Source organism: Macaca nemestrina, chromosome 7 (genome assembly GCF_043159975.1).
Source record: "Macaca nemestrina isolate mMacNem1 chromosome 7, mMacNem.hap1, whole genome shotgun sequence".
Lineage (NCBI taxonomy): Eukaryota > Metazoa > Chordata > Mammalia > Primates > Cercopithecidae > Macaca > Macaca nemestrina.
The window spans coordinates 68770528-68793698 of NC_092131.1; the positions used below are offsets into that span (position 1 = coordinate 68770528).

Consider the following 23171-nt stretch of genomic DNA (forward strand, 5'->3'; position numbering starts at 1 on the left):
TTGTTTTTGTTGTTGTTGTTGTTGTTGTTGTTGATTTGTTTCTGGTTTTTTTGTTGTTTTTGTTTTTTCGGTCTTTATCCCATTGGGTTTGACCAATTCTACCTGACCTGATCAAATGCAAAAGAACATTCCAAATTAAAAGGAATAAGGCCTCTGAATTGGTTAAATTCCCACAGCTGGGGGAAAAAAAAAAAGAGAGGAGGAAAAAAAAAAACAGCCAGCAAAAGAAAAAAAGATTTGACTACACAGGGACTTTATTTATGTAACAAGGCTACCTTTTGCTAGCCAAGCGAAACCAAAAGAACTTCGGCCACCACCCCACACTGTGGTTCGTTCTTTTGCCCTTTTTTCACCGTGACACCTGGGATTGGTTCTTAAATCAAGTCCTTTCTGGCTTTATATTTTTATATTTATGTTACTTTTTAAATATAAGCAATTTGTCCCAGCTAAAATGTGGTAATAAGATATAAAAGGATGTTTTGAACAGTTTGATGGTTGAAAGTCAGCTTAATTAAAAGCTGCTATCAAGATGTGTGTGTGTGTATTTAAAAGGCCTTTATGCTTTCTTTCTCTCCTAGAATCTTGTTTTTTGAGAAAAAAGTTTTTTTCTTCTCAGTAGACTGAATTCTGCCTTTTCCATTTATTTCTACCTATCTTTCCTTCCTCTTACCACCTTCTGCTGCATGAAGGACCTAAAACAGTTTCTAACAGCCTAGGATTCCTTAATGAAAACAAAGAAGATTCCAGACTCCTTTTTAGGGAGAAGCTCTGTTTTTCCTTATGACACCAAGAGTGTAAACAGACAAGTTTCTCAGATTTTTAAACTGCTTGCTTTTGTATTGTTACCTGTTTGTTTTGTTTTGTTTTTAACTAAAATAGTTATTACCACAGGGGCTGCTCTTGGGTGTTTAAGACAGGACATAGTTTAGACACTTACAGAAAAGTCTTTGTAACAAAGTGCACTGTAAAAGCACTACATGGCCTCGTCTCTTCAGAACAGGCCCATGATGTTTCCCTCTTTGGAGAACCAGGGCTTCAGTGTGGGCTCTGCCCAGAGCTCAGAAATCCAGTTAAAAGATAGAGACTAAATTTGAAACTACCAATCTAAATAAAATTGGTCTCCTTATACAATCCTATGGTAGATTTCTATAACTTTATGTTTGACTTGGCATCTTTTTTTTTTTTTCTTGAGACTGAGTCTCGCTCTGTCGCCAGGTTGGAGTGCAGTGGCGCAATCTCAGCTCACTGCAACCTCCACCTCCCAGGTTCAAGCAATTCTCCTCACTCAGCCTCCTGAGTAGCTGGGACTATAGGGGTGTGCCACCATGCCCAGCTAATTTTTGTATTTTTAGTATAGACGGGATTTCACCATGTTAGCCAGGATGCTCTCGATCTCTTCACCTCATGATCTGCCCTCTTCGGCCTCCCAAAGTGCTGGGATTACAGGTGTGAGCCACCTCACCACAGCATCGATTTTTTTTTTTTATATATTTTATGTTCTAGGGTACATGTGCACAACGTGCAGGTTTGTTACATATGTATACATGTGCCATGTTGGTGTGCTGCACCCATTAACTCATCATTTACATTAGGTATATCTCCTAATGCTATCCCTCCACCCCACAACAGGCCCCGGTGTGTGATGTTCCCCTTCCTGTGTCCAAGTGTTCTCACTGATCAATTTCCACCTATAAGTGAGAACATGTGGTGTTTGGTCTTCTGTTCTTGCAATAGTTTGCTGAGAATAATGGTTTCCAGCTGCATCCATGTCCCTATAAAGGACACAAACTCATCCTTTTTTATGGCTGCATAGTATTCCATGGTGCATATGTGCCACATTTTCTTAATCCAGTCTGTCACTGATGGACATTTGGGTTGGTTCCAAGTCTTTGAACAGAGCCCTCAGAGATAATACCACACATCTATAACCATCTGATCTTTGACAAACCTGACAAAAATAAGAAATGGGGAAAGGATTCCCTATTTAATAAATGGTACTGGGAAAACTGGCTAGCCATAAGTAGAAAGCTGAAACTGGATGCCTTCCTTAAACCTTATACAAAAATTAATGCAAGATAGATTAGAGACTTAAATGTTAGACCTAAAACCATAAAAACCCTCGAAGAAAACCTAGGCAATACCATTCAGGACATAGGCATGGGCAAGGACTTCATGTCTAAAACACCAAAAGCAATGGCAACAAAAGCCAAAATTGACAAATGGGATCTAATTAAACTAAAGAGCTTCTGCACAGCAAAAGAAACTACCATCAGAGTGAACAGGCAACCTACAGAATGGGAGAAAATTTTTGCAATCTACTCATCTGACAAAGGGCTAATATCCAGAACCTACAAAGAACTCAAACAAATTTACGAGAAAAAAAACAAACAATCCCATCAAAAAGTGGGCAAAGGATATGAACAGACACTTCTCAAAAGAAGACATTTATGCAGCCAACAGACACATGAAAAAATGCTCATCATCACTGGCCATCAGAGAAATGCAAATCAAAACCACAACGAGATACCATCTCACACCAGTTAGAATGGCGATCATTAAAAAGTCAGGAAACAACAGGTGCTGGAGAGGATGTGGAGAAATAGGAACACTTTTACACTGTTGGTGGGATTGTAAACTAGTTCAACCATTGTGGAAGACAGTGGTTTTCATTTCATTCGTTTTGACTTGCGGGTTATCTAAACATACTCCCCACATTGAAAAGCAATCACACTGCAGAAGGTGGTGGGGGTTTTTTGTTGTTGTTTTTTGTTTGCCTTAGGAAAACTGAGATAAAAACATTTTTAAATTTAAGGTAATTTAAGGTTTTGGGGGGATTGAGGCAGAGTCTTACTCTGTTGCCCAGACTAGAATGCAGTGGCACAATCTTGGCTCACTTCAACCTCCGCCTCCCAGGATCAAGCAATTCTCCTGCCTCAGCCTCCTGACAGCTGGGACTACAGGTGCGCACCACCATGCCTGGCTAATTTTTGTATTTTTAGTAGAGGTGGGGTTTCGCCATGTTGGCCAGACTGGTCTCGAACTCCTGACCTCAGGTGATCCACCTGCGTCAGCCTCCCAAAGTGCTGGGATTACAGGCATGAGCCACCACGCCCAGCCTAGCTTGCAAGTTATCTAAATGTACTCCCCATATTGAAAAGCAATCACATGGCAAAAGGTGGTGGATTTTTTGTTAGTTTTGTATGGGGGGAGGTGAGAGTTTGTCTCAGGAAAACTGAGATTAAAACATTTTTAAATTTAAGGTGATTTAAGGTTTTAAATTAAGGTTATTACATCATGAACTGCATTCATGAGGCACAGGGCCAGAAATTAAAACTATTCAACCACTCTAGGCCCAGGGACTATCCTGAAAGAGGTGGGTGCATAAGATTGTAAGGGCTGATTTTGAGAGAGAAAATTAGTTCAAAGTTTCTCTATAAACATTAATACCAAAGGTACACTAATGCAGGACCAGCATCTGGGCCCCCGTGTCAGATTAACAAGCTTTTCTTGGAGCACTTACCCACTTTAAAAAAAAAAAAAAAATTATAAAAGACTATAAAAAGGTTTATGGAAATTCCATCTTTATGGTCAAGATGATTAAAATTTAATAGGTTTGAGAGACAGACTTAATTGGCCTTATGCTGTCTTTATTTTGGCTTATTGTTTGAGGAATTAAGTCTCCCCTCTCAAAGAATAAAGATTTTTGCCTTTTTAACAAAATCTTTATCACTTTGGCTAAATGAATGACTTATTTTACAATGATCTGTGATCCTATTTTGTGATATCAAGTATTTTAAACTCTTTATATTTGACAAACTTTCCAAAATCAAATTCTAAATTCAGTCTTCATTAATTTTTTGACATTAAGTACCCTTAAGTCCAAGAGACATATTTGGCTTATTTGGTATAATAAATTCATACAGGAAGTATTCTCAAATATGAAATTGTGTTTAGCCTTCTTTGGATTATATTTATATAAATGTGTTATTAGTATGTGTGCCAAAATTATGAGATTCCTGTGATTCTGATGTTTTAGTATATGTTATCAGTAGTAATTATGATTATTATGTAAAATTATTGTATGCCAGAGAAGTAACTAAATTTCCTTGTCAATTGTGTCTTTAAACATGGCTGTTCTAAGACTTTTGTCATCCACAATTGTTGTTTTACTTTGATCCTTTTATAAGGCAGTTTCTAATCAGCTATAGAACTCCAAAGAGTACTCTTAAATGTAGATTTATGGATAAATGTAGAGATGGTGTCATTGGAATAAAGAGGAAAACTTCCAGGATTCTTATGGAAAGCTGTGTATTCATGAGGTTTGCTGATCCAATATTGAACACAGTAGGAGTTAATTGCATGGGCTAAACTAGTAGCAGACTGAAAATAATCTTTTATGACTTTTTGTTTAAAACATTTGCTGATTCTTTTTGTTTTGTTTTTCAGAGTCAAGAAAACTTTTTTTTCTTTTAGGCTACTTGCAGCTTTTAACAATTCAGTAATGTATACTCTTATGATAAAAATTTAAAACATAATTCCTTTTGCTCAACCTAATTTCTCCAAAACTTGGTAATTTATTTGTGAGAATTCTTGTGCCAATATTGAAGACACACCCAGGAGAATATGAAAATATAGTTATTTGCATAACTTTAATAAGAAGCTATTTTCTTTTATACAAGTGTATAATTGGAGCCCCTTGGAAAAACTGGCCTCATACCTTGTTCTTTACAGGGTCCTAATCTGTGGTAAGTAAAGAATGTCACTTTCTGACAGGCCCAGGAACCCCAAGTTTTCTTGGAACCTCAAAAAGAGAAAAAAATCACCTAATTCACACAGGTATTTGAAGGCACAGATATAAATCCTTGGCTGGGCTCAAGGTTTTTAAGAAAGTCGAATCTTAGATTCCTTATAAAAAAAAGTTTCCAGCAAAGCCAATTAAAAAGAAAAAAAGGGAGAGAGCCTGTATAACAAATGATTATTCTTGCTGTACTTTATGCAAATAATCAAGCCAAGTGCAATAGGTCTAAAATGTATTTTACAAATAAGTTGGTCCTACTATGATTTTAAATAAAATTGGGTTACTGGAGAGAGAAAAATCTTGTTCAAATTAAATTACAGTATACCTGTTATTAGACTCCAGCCTTGCCTAAATGCTTTCATTTTTATTATTTTCTACAATTTGGACTGAATTCTAAAAATTTTGCTGGCTATGACTCTCCAAAATAATGTTTTCAATTTCTTTTCCTTATTTCTTTTCCTTCTTGTTTTCTACTTTTTCCTGATTTGAAATCACTGAAAATTAAACTCCGCTTTTCTTAAAGCCCTGTGAACTGAAGCTAGACAACTTAAACTTCAGAAGAAAACAACAGCAACCTACTTATATACATAAACCACTTTCATACCTGCCTACTGATGAATGGACTTCAGAGTAATATAATATGGCCTTTGTCATTATTCCAGGATTGTTCTCCATCTTTTTTTGTTTTTCTTCCTCCCTCTATGTTCTCTTTGTAGGACATGAGACTTCACAACCTGCCAAAAAATTAGCTTCCTAACAACATAGAGAACTATTTGTCTAGGAATAAACTGTCCTAGCCACAAAAGATCAGACAAAACCCAAGACCAGAGAATCGTTTTCTTCTAAAATGCTTTCTCTGAAAGATTTTAAAAAAAAAGTGGGGAGAAATGTGAAAGGAAAATAAAAACTCGGGACTCCAATTCACTAGGCCAAAAGGAAAAATTTAAGCTAAAAACTGAGTCATGCAAGCAACTGCCTTTCCTTTAGTTCCTAAGCAGAGAGCTACAGATAAAGGTCAAATATCTCCACTCTATCACCTTATCTTGTGTACAGCACAGATTTACTGAGCATAAGACGAAGACATAATTGACTATTCCCCTATGTGGTTTTATCTTGCAACGTGTGGATTCAGTAATGTGACCCTGCACTCCCTATTTCCCCTCCAGCCTGCTTTGCCCCTTTAAATATTGAAGCCCTCAAAATCATCTTTGGAGACAGGCACAGATCTGTCTCCTGGGTGTGTCTTCAATCGTGGCACAATAAACTTCTAAACTGATTGAGATTTGTCTCACATACTTTTTGTTTTACATGAGATTGAAAAAACAAACTCTCTTCCTAAATACTTAGTTCACCTTTAGCTTGAAATAGTACATTCTCTTATGTTCCAGTTCATAAAGATTTCAAATTGGCCATGTTTTCTGTTTTCATAAATTTATTATATGAAACCTATTGATATTAAACATAATTTTAAATGCTAAAGCTAATTTTCTTTAAAAATGTTTATATATTAAAATGTTTCAAATGTTTAACTTTTTAAAACACTAAATCAACCCACAGCATAAAATGACACAATAATTTATCATGTTAAACTCATGTAATTATAATATTGAAAAATCGTTTAGAAATCAACTTGTCTAATTCCCTCACTTTATAGATAAAGAAATGTAAAACCACTTGGCTGGGGATAGTGGCTCCCACCTGTAATCCCAGTACTTTGAGGGGCCAAGCCTGGCAGATCACTTGAGGCCAGGAGTTTGAGACCAGCCTGGCCGACATGGCAAAACCACATCTCTACTAAAAATACAAAAAGCTGGGTGTGGCGGTATGCACCTGTAATCCCAGCTACTCAGGAGGCTGAGGCAGGAGAATCACTTGAGCCCAGGAGGTAGAGGTTGCAGTGAGCTGAGACTGTGCCACTGCACTCCAGCCTGGGCAACAGAGCCAGGCTCTGTCTCAAAAAAAAAAAAAAAAAAAATATCAATTTTTCACTTTTTGCTTTAGGTTACAAAAAAAGCTATATAACTAAAATAACAATATCCTACTTTAAAAAGCTCATGAGACTATAGACTTTTTTTTCTCTAAACAAGATTCATAATTTCAAGAGCTTATGAAAGATGAACTTCAGTTACATGATTTTGTTCAGTGAAGCAGTAACAAAATATTAATTTTCAGGTTGTTTTCTTGAACTTCTCATCTCTCAAGTGGATCCACAATTTTTTTTGTTTTGTTTTTAAAGACAGACTCTTGCTCTGTCACATAGGTTGGAGTATAGTGACCTGATCTCCACTCACTGCAACCTCCGTCTCCAGGGTTCAAGCAATTCTCTTGCCTTGGCCTCCCAAGTAGCTGGGATTACAGACGTGCGCCACCATGTCTCACTAATTTTTTGTATTTTTAGTAGAGCAGGGTTTCGCCATGTTAGCCAGGCTGGTCTCAAACTTCTGAGCTCGATCTGTCTGCCTCATCCTCCCAAAGTGCTGGGATTACAGGTGTAAGCCACCATGCCTGGCCTGGATCCACAACTTTAATAATGCTCTCATTTTACAGTTTCTAAAAGCTTTACCATTTCAGGCTGAACTTAACATGGCAAAAACTCTATCCAAGGTAAATACTGAATAAAGTATGAACTAATGATAACATTTTCAGTAACACCAGTAAAAATACTAGAAGTGCAACTTTAATCAACAGAGCCAATTATTCATCTGCCTAGTCAATTCCTTAGAATTGAAGGAATAGCTTTCTCCATAAATGAAAAACAATTTAGAAAGCAGAAGCCTCTTAAGTTTTAATCAGGAGCACATGCTTCTCCCCTTACTAACAAGCAGCAGGAAGAATACTTATTTCCTGATTACACATTTCCTTTACCTCATACCAATCCATGTCTAATCCCTGGTTTTCTTTGCCACGTCCAAACCTTCATAACTCAGAAGTGAAAAATGAAGCACACTGTGTAAGTTTTAAAGCACCTCATCATGAGTCAGTTTTAGTTATAAAACCCAATTTGAAAGAGCTGCTTCCTAAGGTTATGTCTAAAATGAGAATTCAAATACCTGCCTTAACTGCTTCACAGGATTGTTTTGAAAAATATGAAGTATTACATGCAAAAATGAGTTTCTCATATTACTAACATTCAGAGAATAGGAGTTTGGAAGTAATCCCAGAGGCTACTGGGTCAGTCTCAATACAGAAACATCCTTCAGACCTGTTAAATAGCTGCCCAATTTCCATGTGAACACATACCTTGATAGGAAGAGGACAGCCTCCTCTAACTGCCTGTTTGAATATTAGACAAGATCTCTTGGGATGAACACACACTGGCCCTGGTTAAGCAAAATATCTATTCCATATCTATAGAAATGAACTGAGTCATTTTTCAGTCTTCTCCAACCCCAAGATTCTCTGATGTTCTGCCTTTTGAAAGATCACATTTCCTTTTTCCAAAAAAAGATAGCCATAATCATACCTGCTCTCAAAGTTAATATTTTATCACTTATTGTGTTAGCATCTGTATATACATAATTTTGGACCTGTATCATTACTGATGAGAAGGCTATTAGTTTGCTGTTTATAGGTAATTTTTCCTGCTGGTTGCTTTCAAATTTCCTTCGTATTCTGTAGATTTCCAATGGCATGACCTTAGGTGTAGATATACTTTTATTTATCTGCTTTGGACTCAAAGTGCTTCTGCAATCTGAAGAATTACATTTTTCATCAACTCTGAGAAATTCTCAGGTACCATTTCTTTGAATGTTGCTGCTCTTCCAGTCTTCCCTCTGGAATTCCTACAAGGCTCATATTGGACTTTTCATTCTGTCTTCTGTCCCGTAACGTCCCCCATTTATTTATCTGTTAATATATTCTGGTAATTTCACATATTCTCTTTTTAGCTGGGTCCAATCTCACACCTTGAGTTTGCTTATTGAGACAGTCTTGCTATGTTGCCAAGCTGGGAGAGACTCCTGGGCTCAGGTGATTCTCCCATCTTGGACTCCCAAAGTGCTGTGATTACAAGCATGAACCACTGCACCTGGCAAGAGTTCGTTTTTTTAATGACTGTTTTCTCATTTATTTATTTATTTATTTATTTATTTTTAGACAAACTCTTGCTCTGTCACATAGGCTGGAGTACAATGGAGTGATCTCAGCTCACTGCAACCTCTGCCTCCCAGGTTCAAGTGACTCTCACGCCTCAGCCTCCCAAGTAGCTGGGATTACAGGTGCACACCACCATGCCCAGCTAATTTTTTGTGTTTTTAGTAGAGACGGGGTTTCACCATGTTGAGCAGGCTGGTCTCGAACTCCTGACCTCAGGTGATCCGCCACCTTGGCCTCCCAAAGTGCTGGGATTACAGGTGTGAGCCACCGCGCCTGGCCCTATTTTCTCATTTCTATACATTCTAATTGATTCTTATCAACAATGCCTCAGCCTTTTTCATAATGCTCTGCTCTTTGTGGCTTTTATTCTTTTATCTTTCAAATTATTTTTAAAATATACTTTAAAATCTCATTCAAGTTGTTCTTTGAATTCAATTACATAGGTTGCTAATTTCCCAGTCTATTATGTCTTCTGGTTTTCCCTCAGTGGCACGCTTACTTTTTTTGGGGGGGGGGGGGGGCCAAGAATTTTTTGCTTTTTAACATAGAAAGCCAGTATGTATTTACACTAATAAAGCAATTACAGATACATACACTTAAAAAGACATAACATACTGGAATATTTTCTTAGTGATACCCTAAAACCATAATTAAATCCTTTTTCACTTCTTCACTGAAACACAATAAATGTACATATTTTTAGGGTACATGTGCTAATTCAATATGTTCATGCAGTTCAAGATCAAATCCATGTAATTGGGATATCCATCACCTTAAATATTTGTCTTTTCTTTGTGCTAGGGGTGGCTGTAACTCTTCTGTTTTGGGGTAAATTTCCATCTCTAAACCAATCCCCTTGAACATTTGAATTACTCTATTCTATTTATTTTGAAATACAATACACACACTTTTTATTGGGTCCTCAATTTCAGTAGGAATTGCTTGTCTATGGACAAGCTGTTAGTCACAACTAGTCTTAAGTATTACTACAGTACAGTTTCTGCCAAGTATTCCAGATATGTTACATTCAGTTTTTAGCACTCCTTTAAGAGTCCTAGCTTTGTGCAGGAATCTCTATATCAACTTATACATTAAAACATTAGTCCATACAACTTATATCTGGTTTTAATATCCTGTTATCACTTTTCATTAAAAAGGTTTTAATATCCCTTTTTTAATTCTGGCACCAAGGATATTTTCCTTTCCTATACTCTTAGATTCCTCTTCTCAACTAAACATACCCTCAAGTTATGTAAAATTTACGAAGTTCATGCAATCTGCAGGCACATTTAACATATGGCACCCAGAATGAACAAAGTTTTCCAAAAACTGCTGCCTGGTCCAATTTGGAAACTGAACTTCTATTATATACATCCTTAATTGCTTTAGCTCCCACATTATACTGTTGACTCACCTTATGCTCTATTCACTTATAACTCATAGATCTTTGATGTAAGAACAACTTCTAAAATAATTTAAATGGAAAAATGAGACTTCATATTTATCCTGCATCAACTTTTTTTTTTTTTTAACGTTTTCACACAAAACTGAGTCAATACTACTCAGCAAGTGGGAACCTTTAAAACACACACCTGGCTTTCTAGGAAATGAGGAATAAGCTTATTCCTATGTGAAATGGACCCTGCTGTTTCTGCCTACACAGTACTCCATTTTTATAACAGAATCCCTCTACTTACAAGAAATTTATCCCACATAATTCAGATGAGGATTACCCTGCCCAGCCACAGGGGGAAGCTCCCGATCCCAAGGCCCAGCCAAGGGGATTGGTTCAGAGATGGAAATTTACCCCAAGACAGAAAATTTAGAGCCATCTTTAAGACTTTTACTGAAATTTTCCAATTTAAAAAAAAAAAAAAAGGAAAAAGGACTCTCTCCACCTTCTGAAGTAGTAGTAAATACTAAATACCACATAAGCTTAGAGATGCTGCCCCTACACAGGAACATAATGTGCCTGAGAATGAAATTAACAGAGAAAAAGCAGAGCCCAAGAGACTAGGACAGAAAGACTATGTTTTCATAATATAATTTAAGTCATTAGATGTAACTGTGAAACCTTGAAACTCTTAGTCACAAAAAACAAAATTCAGTTGTTTTTCTCAAAGCAGTTTGAGTCACATTTCCATCTTGCAAGCAAGAGACCTAACACAATGTATAATTCGCTTAACTGCTCTTTGTAGAAAATTATCAGAGCATTCTCCTATTACACAAAAAACCCATCATCTTTTGTAGCACTCACATCAAATTCTGTAAAAGTAGCTGCTACTTTGAAAAACCAGAAGGTTTAGTTTGTCATGATTATAACACTGGATGCTTGTCTAAATAGACACACGATGAACCCTGAACCACATCTGCAAAAACAGACTAAAAATCACTCACTATGTTAACAAAATAATTTTATAGCATCTAACCAAGTCTACAAATTGGCCCTAAAAAGTCTTTTTTTGCAATCAACCTGGTTACAAAGAATATGATCTTCTCCTTTTTTCTTAACTACCCTCTCTCCCCTTCCCCAAATTCTGGCCCCAATTCTGGGAATACATTCCTAAACTTATCCTAAATCCAGAAAACAAAAGTGGATATATAAAGATATTTAATATTACATCATCATATGTAATTATTTTAAAAACCTTTTAAAAAATGAAAACAGCTTAAGTGCTCACCAAGAAAAGAACAGTCAAGTAAACTATATTCACAAAATGGACCACTTACAAACACTAAAAGTGAAGTTTACAAAAGAGTATGTAACATAAAAATGATTTATGTTAGAGGATTAAGTTTCAGGAAAAAAGATAAAATTACAGACACATATAATTACAACAATTCAAAAGATACTTGAATAAAAGCTTGAAGGAAATATGTAAATGCAAAATGCAACTCTGCTTTGGTGATGGCCTTGGAGTGATTTTTCTTCTATCTTTGACCATTTTCCAACTTTTCTTCAAGGACCATGTATTCGTTTTCCATTTAAAAGGTTATAAGATCAAAGCAAAGGGAAAAGTTATCCAAATAGAACCCAGAAGTAGTCTTTCTTGAAATTTTCAAGTCTACTGTATATCAGTTCAAAATAATACTCGAGGGCCTGGGCCATTGTGGGCTCCAGCAATGTGTGGGGATGAGCAGTGAAAAGTGGTGGCTCTACCGTGCTGGGGATGCAGCACGGGCGACAGACTTGGGCAATGGAGGCTTGGCGGAGAGGCGCTGGTGAAGGACAAGGTGCTGGACTTCCTCAAGAGGACGCCAGAGCAGTCCCAGTGAGGCTTCAGCAACGCGGTGGTGCATATCCTGCCAACTGCACAGCCTCCGTGACGACCTGGCCTACAAAGTGCTGGATGACCTTGAGCTCCGACAAGGCATTAAAGACTTTTCCAAGTGGCCCACCATGTCACAAGCATATCTCAATGGAGAGTTTGTGAGGGGCTGTAACATTCTTCTGCAGATGTGCCAGAATGAGGACCTGGTGGCAGAACTGAGAAAGCTGGGGATCCACTCCACCCTTTTTAGATAAAAAGAAACACCAAAGTGTGGCTGCCCGGGTCCTCACTGAGCAGAGATGGAGTGTTCATGTCAGAGACTGCCAGAAAAGCCTTACCGATTTTGGTTTTCGCTATTGAGGCAACAACTGCGTGCACTGATCACTTTGGTTTGTAAGCAGTTGGGTGATTTTAGTTTGTCTAGTGTTTGGGCTAGTAATATTTTATTGTGAAAATTGCAACCACTTCACTGTAGTAATTCAATGTGGTATTATAATATTGCTGTAAAAAATTCATTCTTATATTGTCATTTATTCTTTGATTCAGGAACTAAACTAGGGGCTTTGTAATCATTATTCATGACTCCTCTGCAAATGACAGTCTGCAAAGACAATATATCCCCCTAAATTTTGAGTAACTTCTGATAAGCAAAATGATGGACAAAGAAGAAACTGTAATAAACGGGGTGCTGTTTTTTAAAACAACTGCCAACATAGGGGGAGAAAAACAAAACAAAACAAAATAATGCTGAGTTGAACTTTTACCTGTTCATGTCACTATCACTTCAGAAGGTGGTAACCATTAACAGTAGAAAACTTAAGCTTCAAGATGGCAGACAAAGCACATGCATTTACCATCTGCCTCTCCTGAGACCCCACTGAAAAAAACACAGAGTCGACTGAAATCCCCTAACAGTACAAAGAACAAAGGAGGACACCGACGAATAAGAGGTTTTCCATTTTTTTGGAGGAAAAGAGGAGCAGTGAGGATTAGGTTGGAAGATAAAATAACTAGAGAAAGCCACAGCCCGGAATCTGTTACCAGGGCCTAGACACCGGTCTACCTGCTGGTACCTGAAGATGTGTTCCCTATACTATATACAGAATTAAGGATGAGTGTGAAAAGAGGAAGATTAAAGATCTGTACATAGAATACCTAAATATTTGGTACCACCATTCTAGTCCTATAATCCCAGGCACATGGCAGTGAGCCTGGATTTACCTCTGGCTAAAACACTGGACAGATCCTGCCTAAAGAAATTAAACTGGAACAAGCAAAGGCTTCTAGTGTGACTAGATCTCTTCCTGACATCTGAACAGCATTCACCCTGCCAGCCAGGTCCCTATCTGTTCATCCCAAGGCAAACCCTGTCAGTCACAGACTCCCCTCCCCAAGCCCTACCCACAAGAAAAAAGATCTCCCAGTCTGAATTCTCACTTGAGAAAGCCATCTAACAGGAAAAGTCCATCTTACATTAAAAAAAAAATACAAGCCAGTACCAGTTAACTAGTTCGCCTTTCTGAAACATGGATAACTGAAGGCTTAGCAAGCATGGTGAGGACAGAAGACCCAAGAGGAGCAAACGGAATTTAATTATTAACTCCAGAGGAAACAGATAATTTAGAAGACAACTTCTAGAAAGCTCTAATTTAATATAGAGAGATTCAAGAAGATAAGAAATCTTTACAAAAAGGACAAGATATATGAAACAAAGTACAAACTAAAGAAACAACCATTATGGAAAACAGTATGGCGATTCCTCAAAGATCTAGAACTAGATGTACCATATGACCCAGCCATCCCATTACTGGGTATATACCCAAAGGATTATAAATCATGCTGCTATAAAGACACATGCACACGTATGTTTATCACGGCACTATTCACAATAGCAAAGACTTGGAATCAACCCACATGTCCATCAGTGACAGACTGGATTAAGAAAATGTGGCACATATACACCATGGAATACTATGCGGCCATAAAAAAGGATGAGTTTGTGTCCTTTGTAGGGACATGGATGCAGCTGGAAACCATCATTCTTAGCAAACTATCACAAGAACAGAAAACCAAACACCACATGTTCTCACTCATAGGTGGGAACTGAACAATGAGATCACTTGGACTCGGGAAGGGGAACATCACACACCGGGGCCTATCATGGGGAGGGCGGAGGGGGGAGGGATTGCATTGGGAGTTATACCTGATGTAAATGACGAGTTGATGGGTGCTGACGAGTTGATGGGTGCAGCACAGCAACATGGCACAAGTATACATATGTAACAAACCTGCACGTTATGCACATGTACCCTAGAACTTAAAGTATTATAATAATAATAAATAAATAAAAATAAAAAAATAAAAAAAGAAACAAGTATAATTAAAATGTTCTTGAAGATTAAACACGTTTACTGAAAAAAATTTCAAGAGAAATACATAACTGAAAAAAATTTTCAGAACAAAAGATAAAAGATTAAATTATCTATAGGTAAAAAGTTACCAAAAAAAAAAAGAAAGAAAAAGAAAAAAAGTAGAGATTAAAAATATAAGAAAAATAGAAAAGGAATTTTCAAAAGATTAAAAAAAAAAAAAAAATCCCAGAATTTCAGAACATGAGTCTTCAGGTGTAAGTGCCTGAACACAAGGTGGCAGCCACGGTACACCAATCGTGTTTCTCCTCCGCAGAAAAGCCTGCTATGAGGTATCGTTCTTTAGCCTTCAGCACTCACACAAATACCAGGTTCCTCCCCAGAGATTCTCCAGGCCAAGGACAGAACACAGCACGGGATCCAGAATACAGCCATTCCTACCTAATGAGGGACTATTCTAACAGGCAATTTTTACCCTGGGAATTGCCATTGCCCTGCTTGAGACTTTCTCAGAGCTGCACTAAGACTGTTTACACCCAATCTTTCTTCCTTCCCTCTCTCCACTCACTGATGACAGACCTGAATCATTATCCGAAAGTCCTCTTCAACCTAATTCTGCACTCTCGCCCCTTAATCCTTCACAGGTGTTCTTCCTCAATAAATCTCTTCATTGTCTAATTCCATCTTGGAATCTGTTTCTCAGAGAACCTTAACTAACAAAACAATAATTTAACAGAGTCTCACATGTAAATGCATTATATTGTGATTCTCAGAAACCAAAGATAAAGGGGGGGAAAAAAGCAAATTTCCATAAGAAAAAAATCAGGTTACCAACAAAGGGAACAAAATGAAATTTCCTTCAGACTTCTCACCAACAACATTAAAAGATGATATATTGATATTAACTGACACTTAGAAAACAATATGCAGTAGTTCCTCTGTAACTGTGAGTTCTGCATCCACAGAATCAATCAACCACAGATCACAATATTTGTGGGGAAAAAAAACAAACAACAATAAAAAATAATACAAATAGAGAAGAGAAGGGGCTTCAAGACAGCAGACTAGGAGGCATCTGACATTTGCCTCCTCCACAAAGAACCAAAATAGCATGTAGATAATCACACTTTGAATAGACCACCTAAGAGAGAACACTGGAATTGAACAGACAAGTGACAGGAAATACCTGAGGCATGGAAGGAGAAGGAAGTCGGGCAGCCGGCTCAGTTGGGTGCCCAAAGAGGCTCTCCACTGTGGGAAAAGGGTGAGGGATCCCCAGGCATCCACATTCCCACTGCAAACTCCTGCAACATTAGCGACAGGAAAGAACCCTCAGACTAGCATAAGGAGCTGCCTAGACATAGCACGTTAGCGTTGCTCTAGAGAGGGAGCTCATGCCAAGTACCACACAGCCCCTGAAATCCAAGCTGCTGCAGCCCAGTACCACTTCAAAATCCAGCCCCACCAGACTAAGCCTTCTGCTCTAGGGCTCAACAGCCCCTGCATCTCCACATCCCTGAAGCGGCACTGATTCCCCTACATTCACCAGGATGACTGCAGTGGCACAGCATCAACTGGACTCAGTGGAATGACACGGTCACCGACACTCTAGCACATACAGTATCCTGTACCCCAAGGACTGGGTACTGTAGCACACAAGGGAGGCTGCCCCCAGAACAAAGGGCGCCATAGTACTACAAGTTCCCCAGAGCCTGAAACCTGCCTGCCTAAAGCTACTGCCATTGATAAAAACTCTGCCTCCATCAGCAGCAGGGCCACAACACAACTGCATGGCTTTCCAGTGTGCCACCACTGCTGCTGCCACCAGGGACCCAAGTGTGCGCCACTGGCAGCAACTCTCCGCCCCTCAGCAGCACAGCGGCCATGCACTTGCACACACTCTTCTGAGGACTATTTCTGCTGTTGCCACCAATGCTAGAGGTTGAGTGTGTCCTCCCTAGAGCCTAAGAGTTGCCTACCTGCAGCTGTGGGCACTGACAGCAACCCCATCCCCGCCAGCAAAAGGACAACAGTGCACTAGTGTGTGCCCTGAGGATGTGCTCTCTTCGCTCACCACAATGCAGCTGCCACCATCCAATTGCTCTGTCAGGAAACATAAGGGTCTCCCCAATGTGTCCACCATAAACTGCACCCATGCACACCACAGGACAGACTGAGGACAGGCTATTTCCAAACACACCATCCAGCGGTGTGGGGATCACCCCAACCCATCCACCACTGCTGGCATCTGTGCACTACTCCTAGGGGCCTGAAGATGGGCTCACTTAGCCTGCCACTAACATCACAGCTGGTACCTACTGGCACGTGCCCCGAGGGCCTGGGGACTGGCCCACTCAGCCCCACACAGCCATTTCCAAAACAAGTGTGTGCCATCTGGAAACTCAAAAGTTGTCTTACCACCACTACAGACACTGCCCATGATACACACGCTGCCCAGGGGCCCAACAACCCACCCCCCTGGCCCACCAATGCAACTACCAGCACCCAAGAAAGCTACCCGGAAGCCCAAGAACAGGCTACTTGGGACCTGTTAATACCTGTATCTGTGTATGGCCACCCAGAGGCCCAAGGACAGGCACACTCAGCTCACTGTTCCCACTACTGGGCCCTGAAGACAGCCTGGCCCACCTGGCATCCCTATATCCAGCAAAACCTCACCACAGCCTCCACTAATAGCTACAGCCTAAGCGAATGATGAAATCACAAACATCACTGAAGCTGCTTAAAGTCTAAGAAACTGCATAGAGACTACACTACTGCATGCACCCAGAATCAAAGCTAAAGCACCCTACCCAACCAACAACATAGGCACACTTTTAGGAAAAGGTCTGGCCCTGCAAAAGCCAATACAAAAAATTAAAACAAGTGACTGTTACACCAGACATGCAAATATCAATATAAAGGAGACAAGAAACATAAAAAAAGAAAGGAAATGTGACACAGCCAGAGAAACAAAATAATTCTCCAGCATTATATTCCAATAAAAATGAAATTTATAAGATGTTGGAGAAATAATTCAAAATAATGTTATTAAAGCTTAGTGAGATGTAAGAGAACACAGATGAACAATACAAAGAAATCAGAAAAGCAATTCAGGATATAAATGAGAAATTACCAGATAGATAGGTATTTTTAAAAACCCAGATATCCTAAAATAAAAGAATTCAATACATGAAATGACAAATACATTTGAAAGCTTCAACAACAGACTAGATTAACCAGAGGAAAGAATTTCAGAATCTAAACCTAGGCCTTTTGAAATAACTCAGTAACACACACATGCAAAAAAAAGAAAAAATAGTAAGAATGAACAAAGCCTATGTGACATACAGAGCACCATACTGTAACCAAATATTTGAATGCTGGGTGTTCCAGAAAAATGAAGAGAAGGTTAAAGGCACCGAAAACCTATTTAATGGCCAGGTGCAGTGGCTCATGCCTGTACCACTTTGGGAGGCTGAGGCAGGCAGATTACTTGAGGTCAGAAGTTCGAGATCAACCTGGGCAATATGGTGAAATCCCATCTCTACTAAAGATACAAAAATTAGCCAGGCGTGGTGGCACATGCCTGTAATCCCAGCTACTTGGGGGACTGAGGCAGGAGGATTGCTTGAACCTGGGAGGTGGAAGTTGCAGTGAACTAAGATCATGCCACTGCACTCCAGCCTGTGCAACACAATGAGACTCCATCTCAAAAAAAAAAAAATTATTTTAAAAAAAAGAAAAAGAAAACCTAAAACCTATTTAATAAAATAAGGGCTGAAATGTTCTCACATAAAACAAGACACTTAAACATCCAGATACAGTAAATTCAGAGATTCCAAATATGTAAAACCCAAAAAGGTGTTCTCCACAGCACATTACAGTCAAATGTTTAAAGTTAAAAACAAAGAGAGGATTCCAAGAACAATAAGAAAAAATAAATCTAGTAACATAAAAGGGAATCCCCATCCAAATAACCACAGATTTCTCAGCAGAAACTTTGTAGCCCAGGAGACAATGAGGTGATATATTTGCAGTGCTCAAAAAAAAAAAAAAAAAAAAAAAAAACCTATCAGCCAAGAATACTATACCCAGTAAAGTATTCCTTCATAAATTAAGGGAAAGACTAACTGAGAAAATTTATCACCACTAGAACAGACCTACAAGAAATGCTTAAGGGAGTCCTATACATGGAAGGTAAAGGATAATACCTATCAGCATGAAAACACAAAAGTATAAAACTTACTGGTAAAGCAAATACAAATAAGGAACAAAAAGGATTCAAATGTTACCACTACAAAAAAAAAAAAAACAACAAACTACAATAAACAAGAGAGAAAGAAACATGAGATATACAAAATAACCAGAAAACATTTTTTTTTTTAGAGTCTCACTCTGTCCCCAGGCTGGAGTGCAGCAGCGCGATGATGTTGGCTCACTGCAACCTCTGCCTCCCGGGTTCAAGCGATTCTCCTGCCTCAGTCTCCCAAGTAGCTGGGACTACAGGTGTGAGCCACCAAACCCAGTTAATTTTTGTATTTTTAGTCGAGATAGGGTTTCACCATGTTGGCCAGGATGGTCTCGATCTCTTTACCTTGTTATCCACCCTCCTCAGACTCCCAAAGTGTTGGGATTACAGGCATGAGCCACCGCACCCGGCCCCAGCAGACAATTTTTTAAATGCCAAAAATAAGTTTACCACATATGAACAATGACCTAGAACATAGAGAGATTAAACTTTCTGCTTAAAAGGTATAGAATGGCTGAATGAGTTAAAAACCAGAACCCAACTATGTACTGTCTACAAGAAAATCATATCACCTGTAAAGACACATAGACTGAAAGCTTTACTTTTCAGCTCTTTAAGCTGGAAAAAGATACTCCATGTTAAGAGAAACCAAAAGCAAGCAAGAGTACTTACATGAGATAAAACAGACTTTAAGTCAAATAACAGTATACAGAGGCAAAGAATAACATCACAAAACAATAAAGGAATCAATTCAGCAAGAGATTATAACAAATCTAAATACATATGCACCCAACAATGAAGCACCTAGAAGAAATACCTGAAGCAAATAATTATTAGATCCAAAGGGAGAGACAAACTCCAATGCAATAAGAGTTACAGACTTAAACAAAACATTGCTCTCCCAGCATCAGACAGATCATCCAGACAGAAAATTAACAAAGAAACATCAATTTTTTTTTTTTTTTTTTTGAGACAGGGTCTCGCTATGTCACCTAGGCTGAAGAACAAAGGCACAATCTCAGCTCACTGCAACCTCCACCTCCCAGGCTCAAGTGATTCTCATGCCTCAGCCTATGAGTAGCTGGAACTACAGACACATTCTACCACGCCCAGCTAATTTTTGTATTTTTTGTAGAGACAGGATTTTGCCATGTTGGCCAGGCTGGTCTCCAACTCCTGGTCTCAAGAAAACCTCCCACAGTGCTGGGATTACAGGTGTGAGCCACAGCACCTGGCCAGAAACATTAAGACGTAAACTGTACCTTAGACCAAACAGACCTAACAGACTATTTACAGAAAATCTTATCCAGCAGTTGTAGAATACACATTCTTCTCACTGGCACAGAATATTCTCCAGGTTATACCATATGTTAGGCCACAAATTTAAAATACTTGAAATCATACCAAATATCTTATCAGAACACAATGGGATAAAACTAGAAATCAATAATACTTTGATTGGAAACTATACAAATACATGGAAACTTCGAAAAGGAACTTTGGAAACTCTACAAATACATGGAAATTAAATGATATGTTCCTGAATGACAGACCACTGGGTCAACGTAGAAATTAAGAAGGAAATAAAAAAGTTTCTTAAAACAAGTGAAAACAGAAACACAACACATCAAACCCCATGTAATACAACAAAAGCAGTGCTGAGAGGGAATTTTATAGCAAAAGACATCTACATAAAAGAAGTAGAAAAAGTTCAAATAATCTAACAATGCACCTCAAGGAAACAGAAAAGCAAGAACAAATCAAACCCAAAATTAGAAGGAAATAAATAATAAAGATCAGAGCAGAACCAAACAAAACAGAGACTAGAAAAACATTACAAAGTTTAGCGAAACAAAAAGTTGGGTATTTGAAAAGATAAAATTGATAAACTGCTAGCTAGACTAACCAAGAAAAAAAAGAAGACCCAAATAAAGAAATCAGAAATGAAAAAGGAGAAATTACAACTGATAGCACAGAATGTCAGAGGCTATTATGAACAATATGCTGACCAACTGAAAAAACTAGAGGAAATGGATAAATTCTAGACAAATACAATCTACCAAGGTTGAATGAGAAAGAAAGCAAAAACCTGGACAGACCAATAACAAGTACCAAAATTAAATCAGTAATAAAAAGTCTCCAAACAGAGAAAAGCCCAGAATGAGACAGCTTTACTGCCAAATTCTAGCAAACTGATAAAGAATTAACACCAATTCTCCTCTAACTATTCCCAAAAGAACTGAAGAGACGGAAATTCTCCCTAACTTCCTTCTATAAGGTCAGCATTATTCTGATACCAAAACCAGACAAAAACACAACAAAAAAATAAAACTATAGGCCAATATCTCTGATGAGTATGGACGTAAAAATCCTCAAGAAATACTAATACTAGCAAACTGAATCAAAAATCACATCAAAAAGTAATAAACTATATTCAAGTGGGTTTTATCCCAGATAAAAGGATGGTTCAACATATGCAAATCAATAAATGTGATACATCATATGAACAGAATGAAGGACAAAAAACAGATCACCTCAATAGATGCAGATAAAATTAAACATCTCTTTATGATAAAAAACACTCAAAAAACTAAATATAGAAAGAATATTCTTCAACATCATAAAGACCATTTCTGACAGACCCACAGCTAACATCATACCAAAATGAAACTGAAAACCTTCCCTCTAAGAACTGGAATGAGACACTTTTATGATTCCTATCAAATACAGTAGTAAAAGGCCAGGTGCAGTGGCTCAAATCTGTAATCCCAGCACTTTATGAGGCCAATGCAGGAGGATCACCTGAGGTCAGGAGTTCGAGACCAGCCTAATATGGTGAAACCCTATTTCCACTAAAAATACAAAAAATTTGCTGGGCATGATGGTGAACATCTGTAATCCCAGCTACTCACGAGGCTGAGACAGGAGAATTGCTTGAACCCAGGAGGCGGAGGTTGCAGTGAGTCAAGATGTTGTCATTGCACTCCAGCTTGGGCAACAAGAGCAAAACTCTGTCTCAGAAAAAAAAAAAACACACACACACACACACATAGTCCTAAAAGTCCTACTCAGAGCAATCAGGCAAGAGAAAGACATCTAACTTGGAAACAGGGAGGTCAAATCATCCCTCTCTGCAGATGAAATGATCTTATGTTTAGAAAAACCCAAAGACTCCACCCACCCCCCCCACACACACACACACACAAACTCTTAAGATCTAAAAAACAAATTTAGCAAAGTTGCAAGATACAAAATCAACATTTAAAAATCAGTAGTGTTTGTAAACACCAATGAATGAAATAGCTGAAAAAGATATCAAGAAGGAAATCCCATTTACAATAGCCACAAAGAAAAAAGTAAAACACCAAAGAATAAATTTAAACAAGGAGGTGAAAGGCCTTCACAGGGAAAACTATAAAACACTGATAAAAGAAGTTAAAGAGGCTATAAACAGAAAGATCCCATCCCACCATCATGGGATTGGAATTATTAATATTGTTAAAATGTCCACACTACCTAAAGCAATCTATAAATTTGATGCAATGGCTATCAAAATACCAACATAATTTTTCACAGAAATAGAAAAACAATCCTAAAATTCATATGAAACCAATAAAGAGCCAGAACTAGCCAAAGCAATCCTGAACAAGAAGAATAAAGGCGGGGGCATCACATTATCTGACTTCAAAATATATTACAAGGCTGTAGTAACCAAAACAGCATAATATTGGTATAAAAATAGACACACAGACAAATAAAACAGAGAACCCCAAAATAAATCCATGTATTTACAGCCAACTGATTTTCAATGAGTTTCCAAGAACATACATTGGAGGAAAGAACACTCTCAATAAATCGAGTTGGGAAAACTGGATATCCGTATGCAGAAGAATGAAACTAGACCCTTATCTCTCACCATATGTATTAAACTCAAGATGGATTAAACACCTAAACATAAGGCCTAAAACTATAAAACTACTAGAAGAAAATATAAGGGGAACACTATAGGACATTGGTCTAGGCAAAGATTTTATGGTTAAGACTTCAAAAGCACAGATAACGAAAACAAAAATGGACAGATGGGACTATATTAAACTAACAGGCTTCTGCACAGCAGAAGGGCAGAAGGAAACAATCAACAATTAAGAGACAACTGGTTGAATAGGAGAAAATACACGCAAACTATTCATTCAACAAAGGACTAATATAAAGAACACACAAGAATACACAAGGCACTCAATGGTTCAAAAAGAAAACACAACCACCAAAAAAAGAAAAACCAAAAAATAAAAAACATTAAAACATGGGCAAAGGACATGAATTCACATTCTGAAAGATATACAAATGGCCAACAGGTATATGAAAAAATGTTCAACCTCACGAAT

General features: G+C 38.1%; 1 protein-coding gene across 17 annotated transcripts in view; it reads right to left on the minus strand.

The window, feature by feature from the left end:
• LOC105478019 (MIA SH3 domain ER export factor 2) overlaps positions 1-23171 on the minus strand; it is a 144750-nt gene continuing 121579 nt past the window's right edge. For all 17 annotated transcript variants that reach the window (XM_011734992.3, XM_011734990.3, XM_011734991.3 and 14 more), the window contains one exon: positions 1-23171. This exon is cut by the window's right edge and continues 5462 nt beyond it. The gene's annotated coding sequence lies outside the window, so the exon portion shown is untranslated.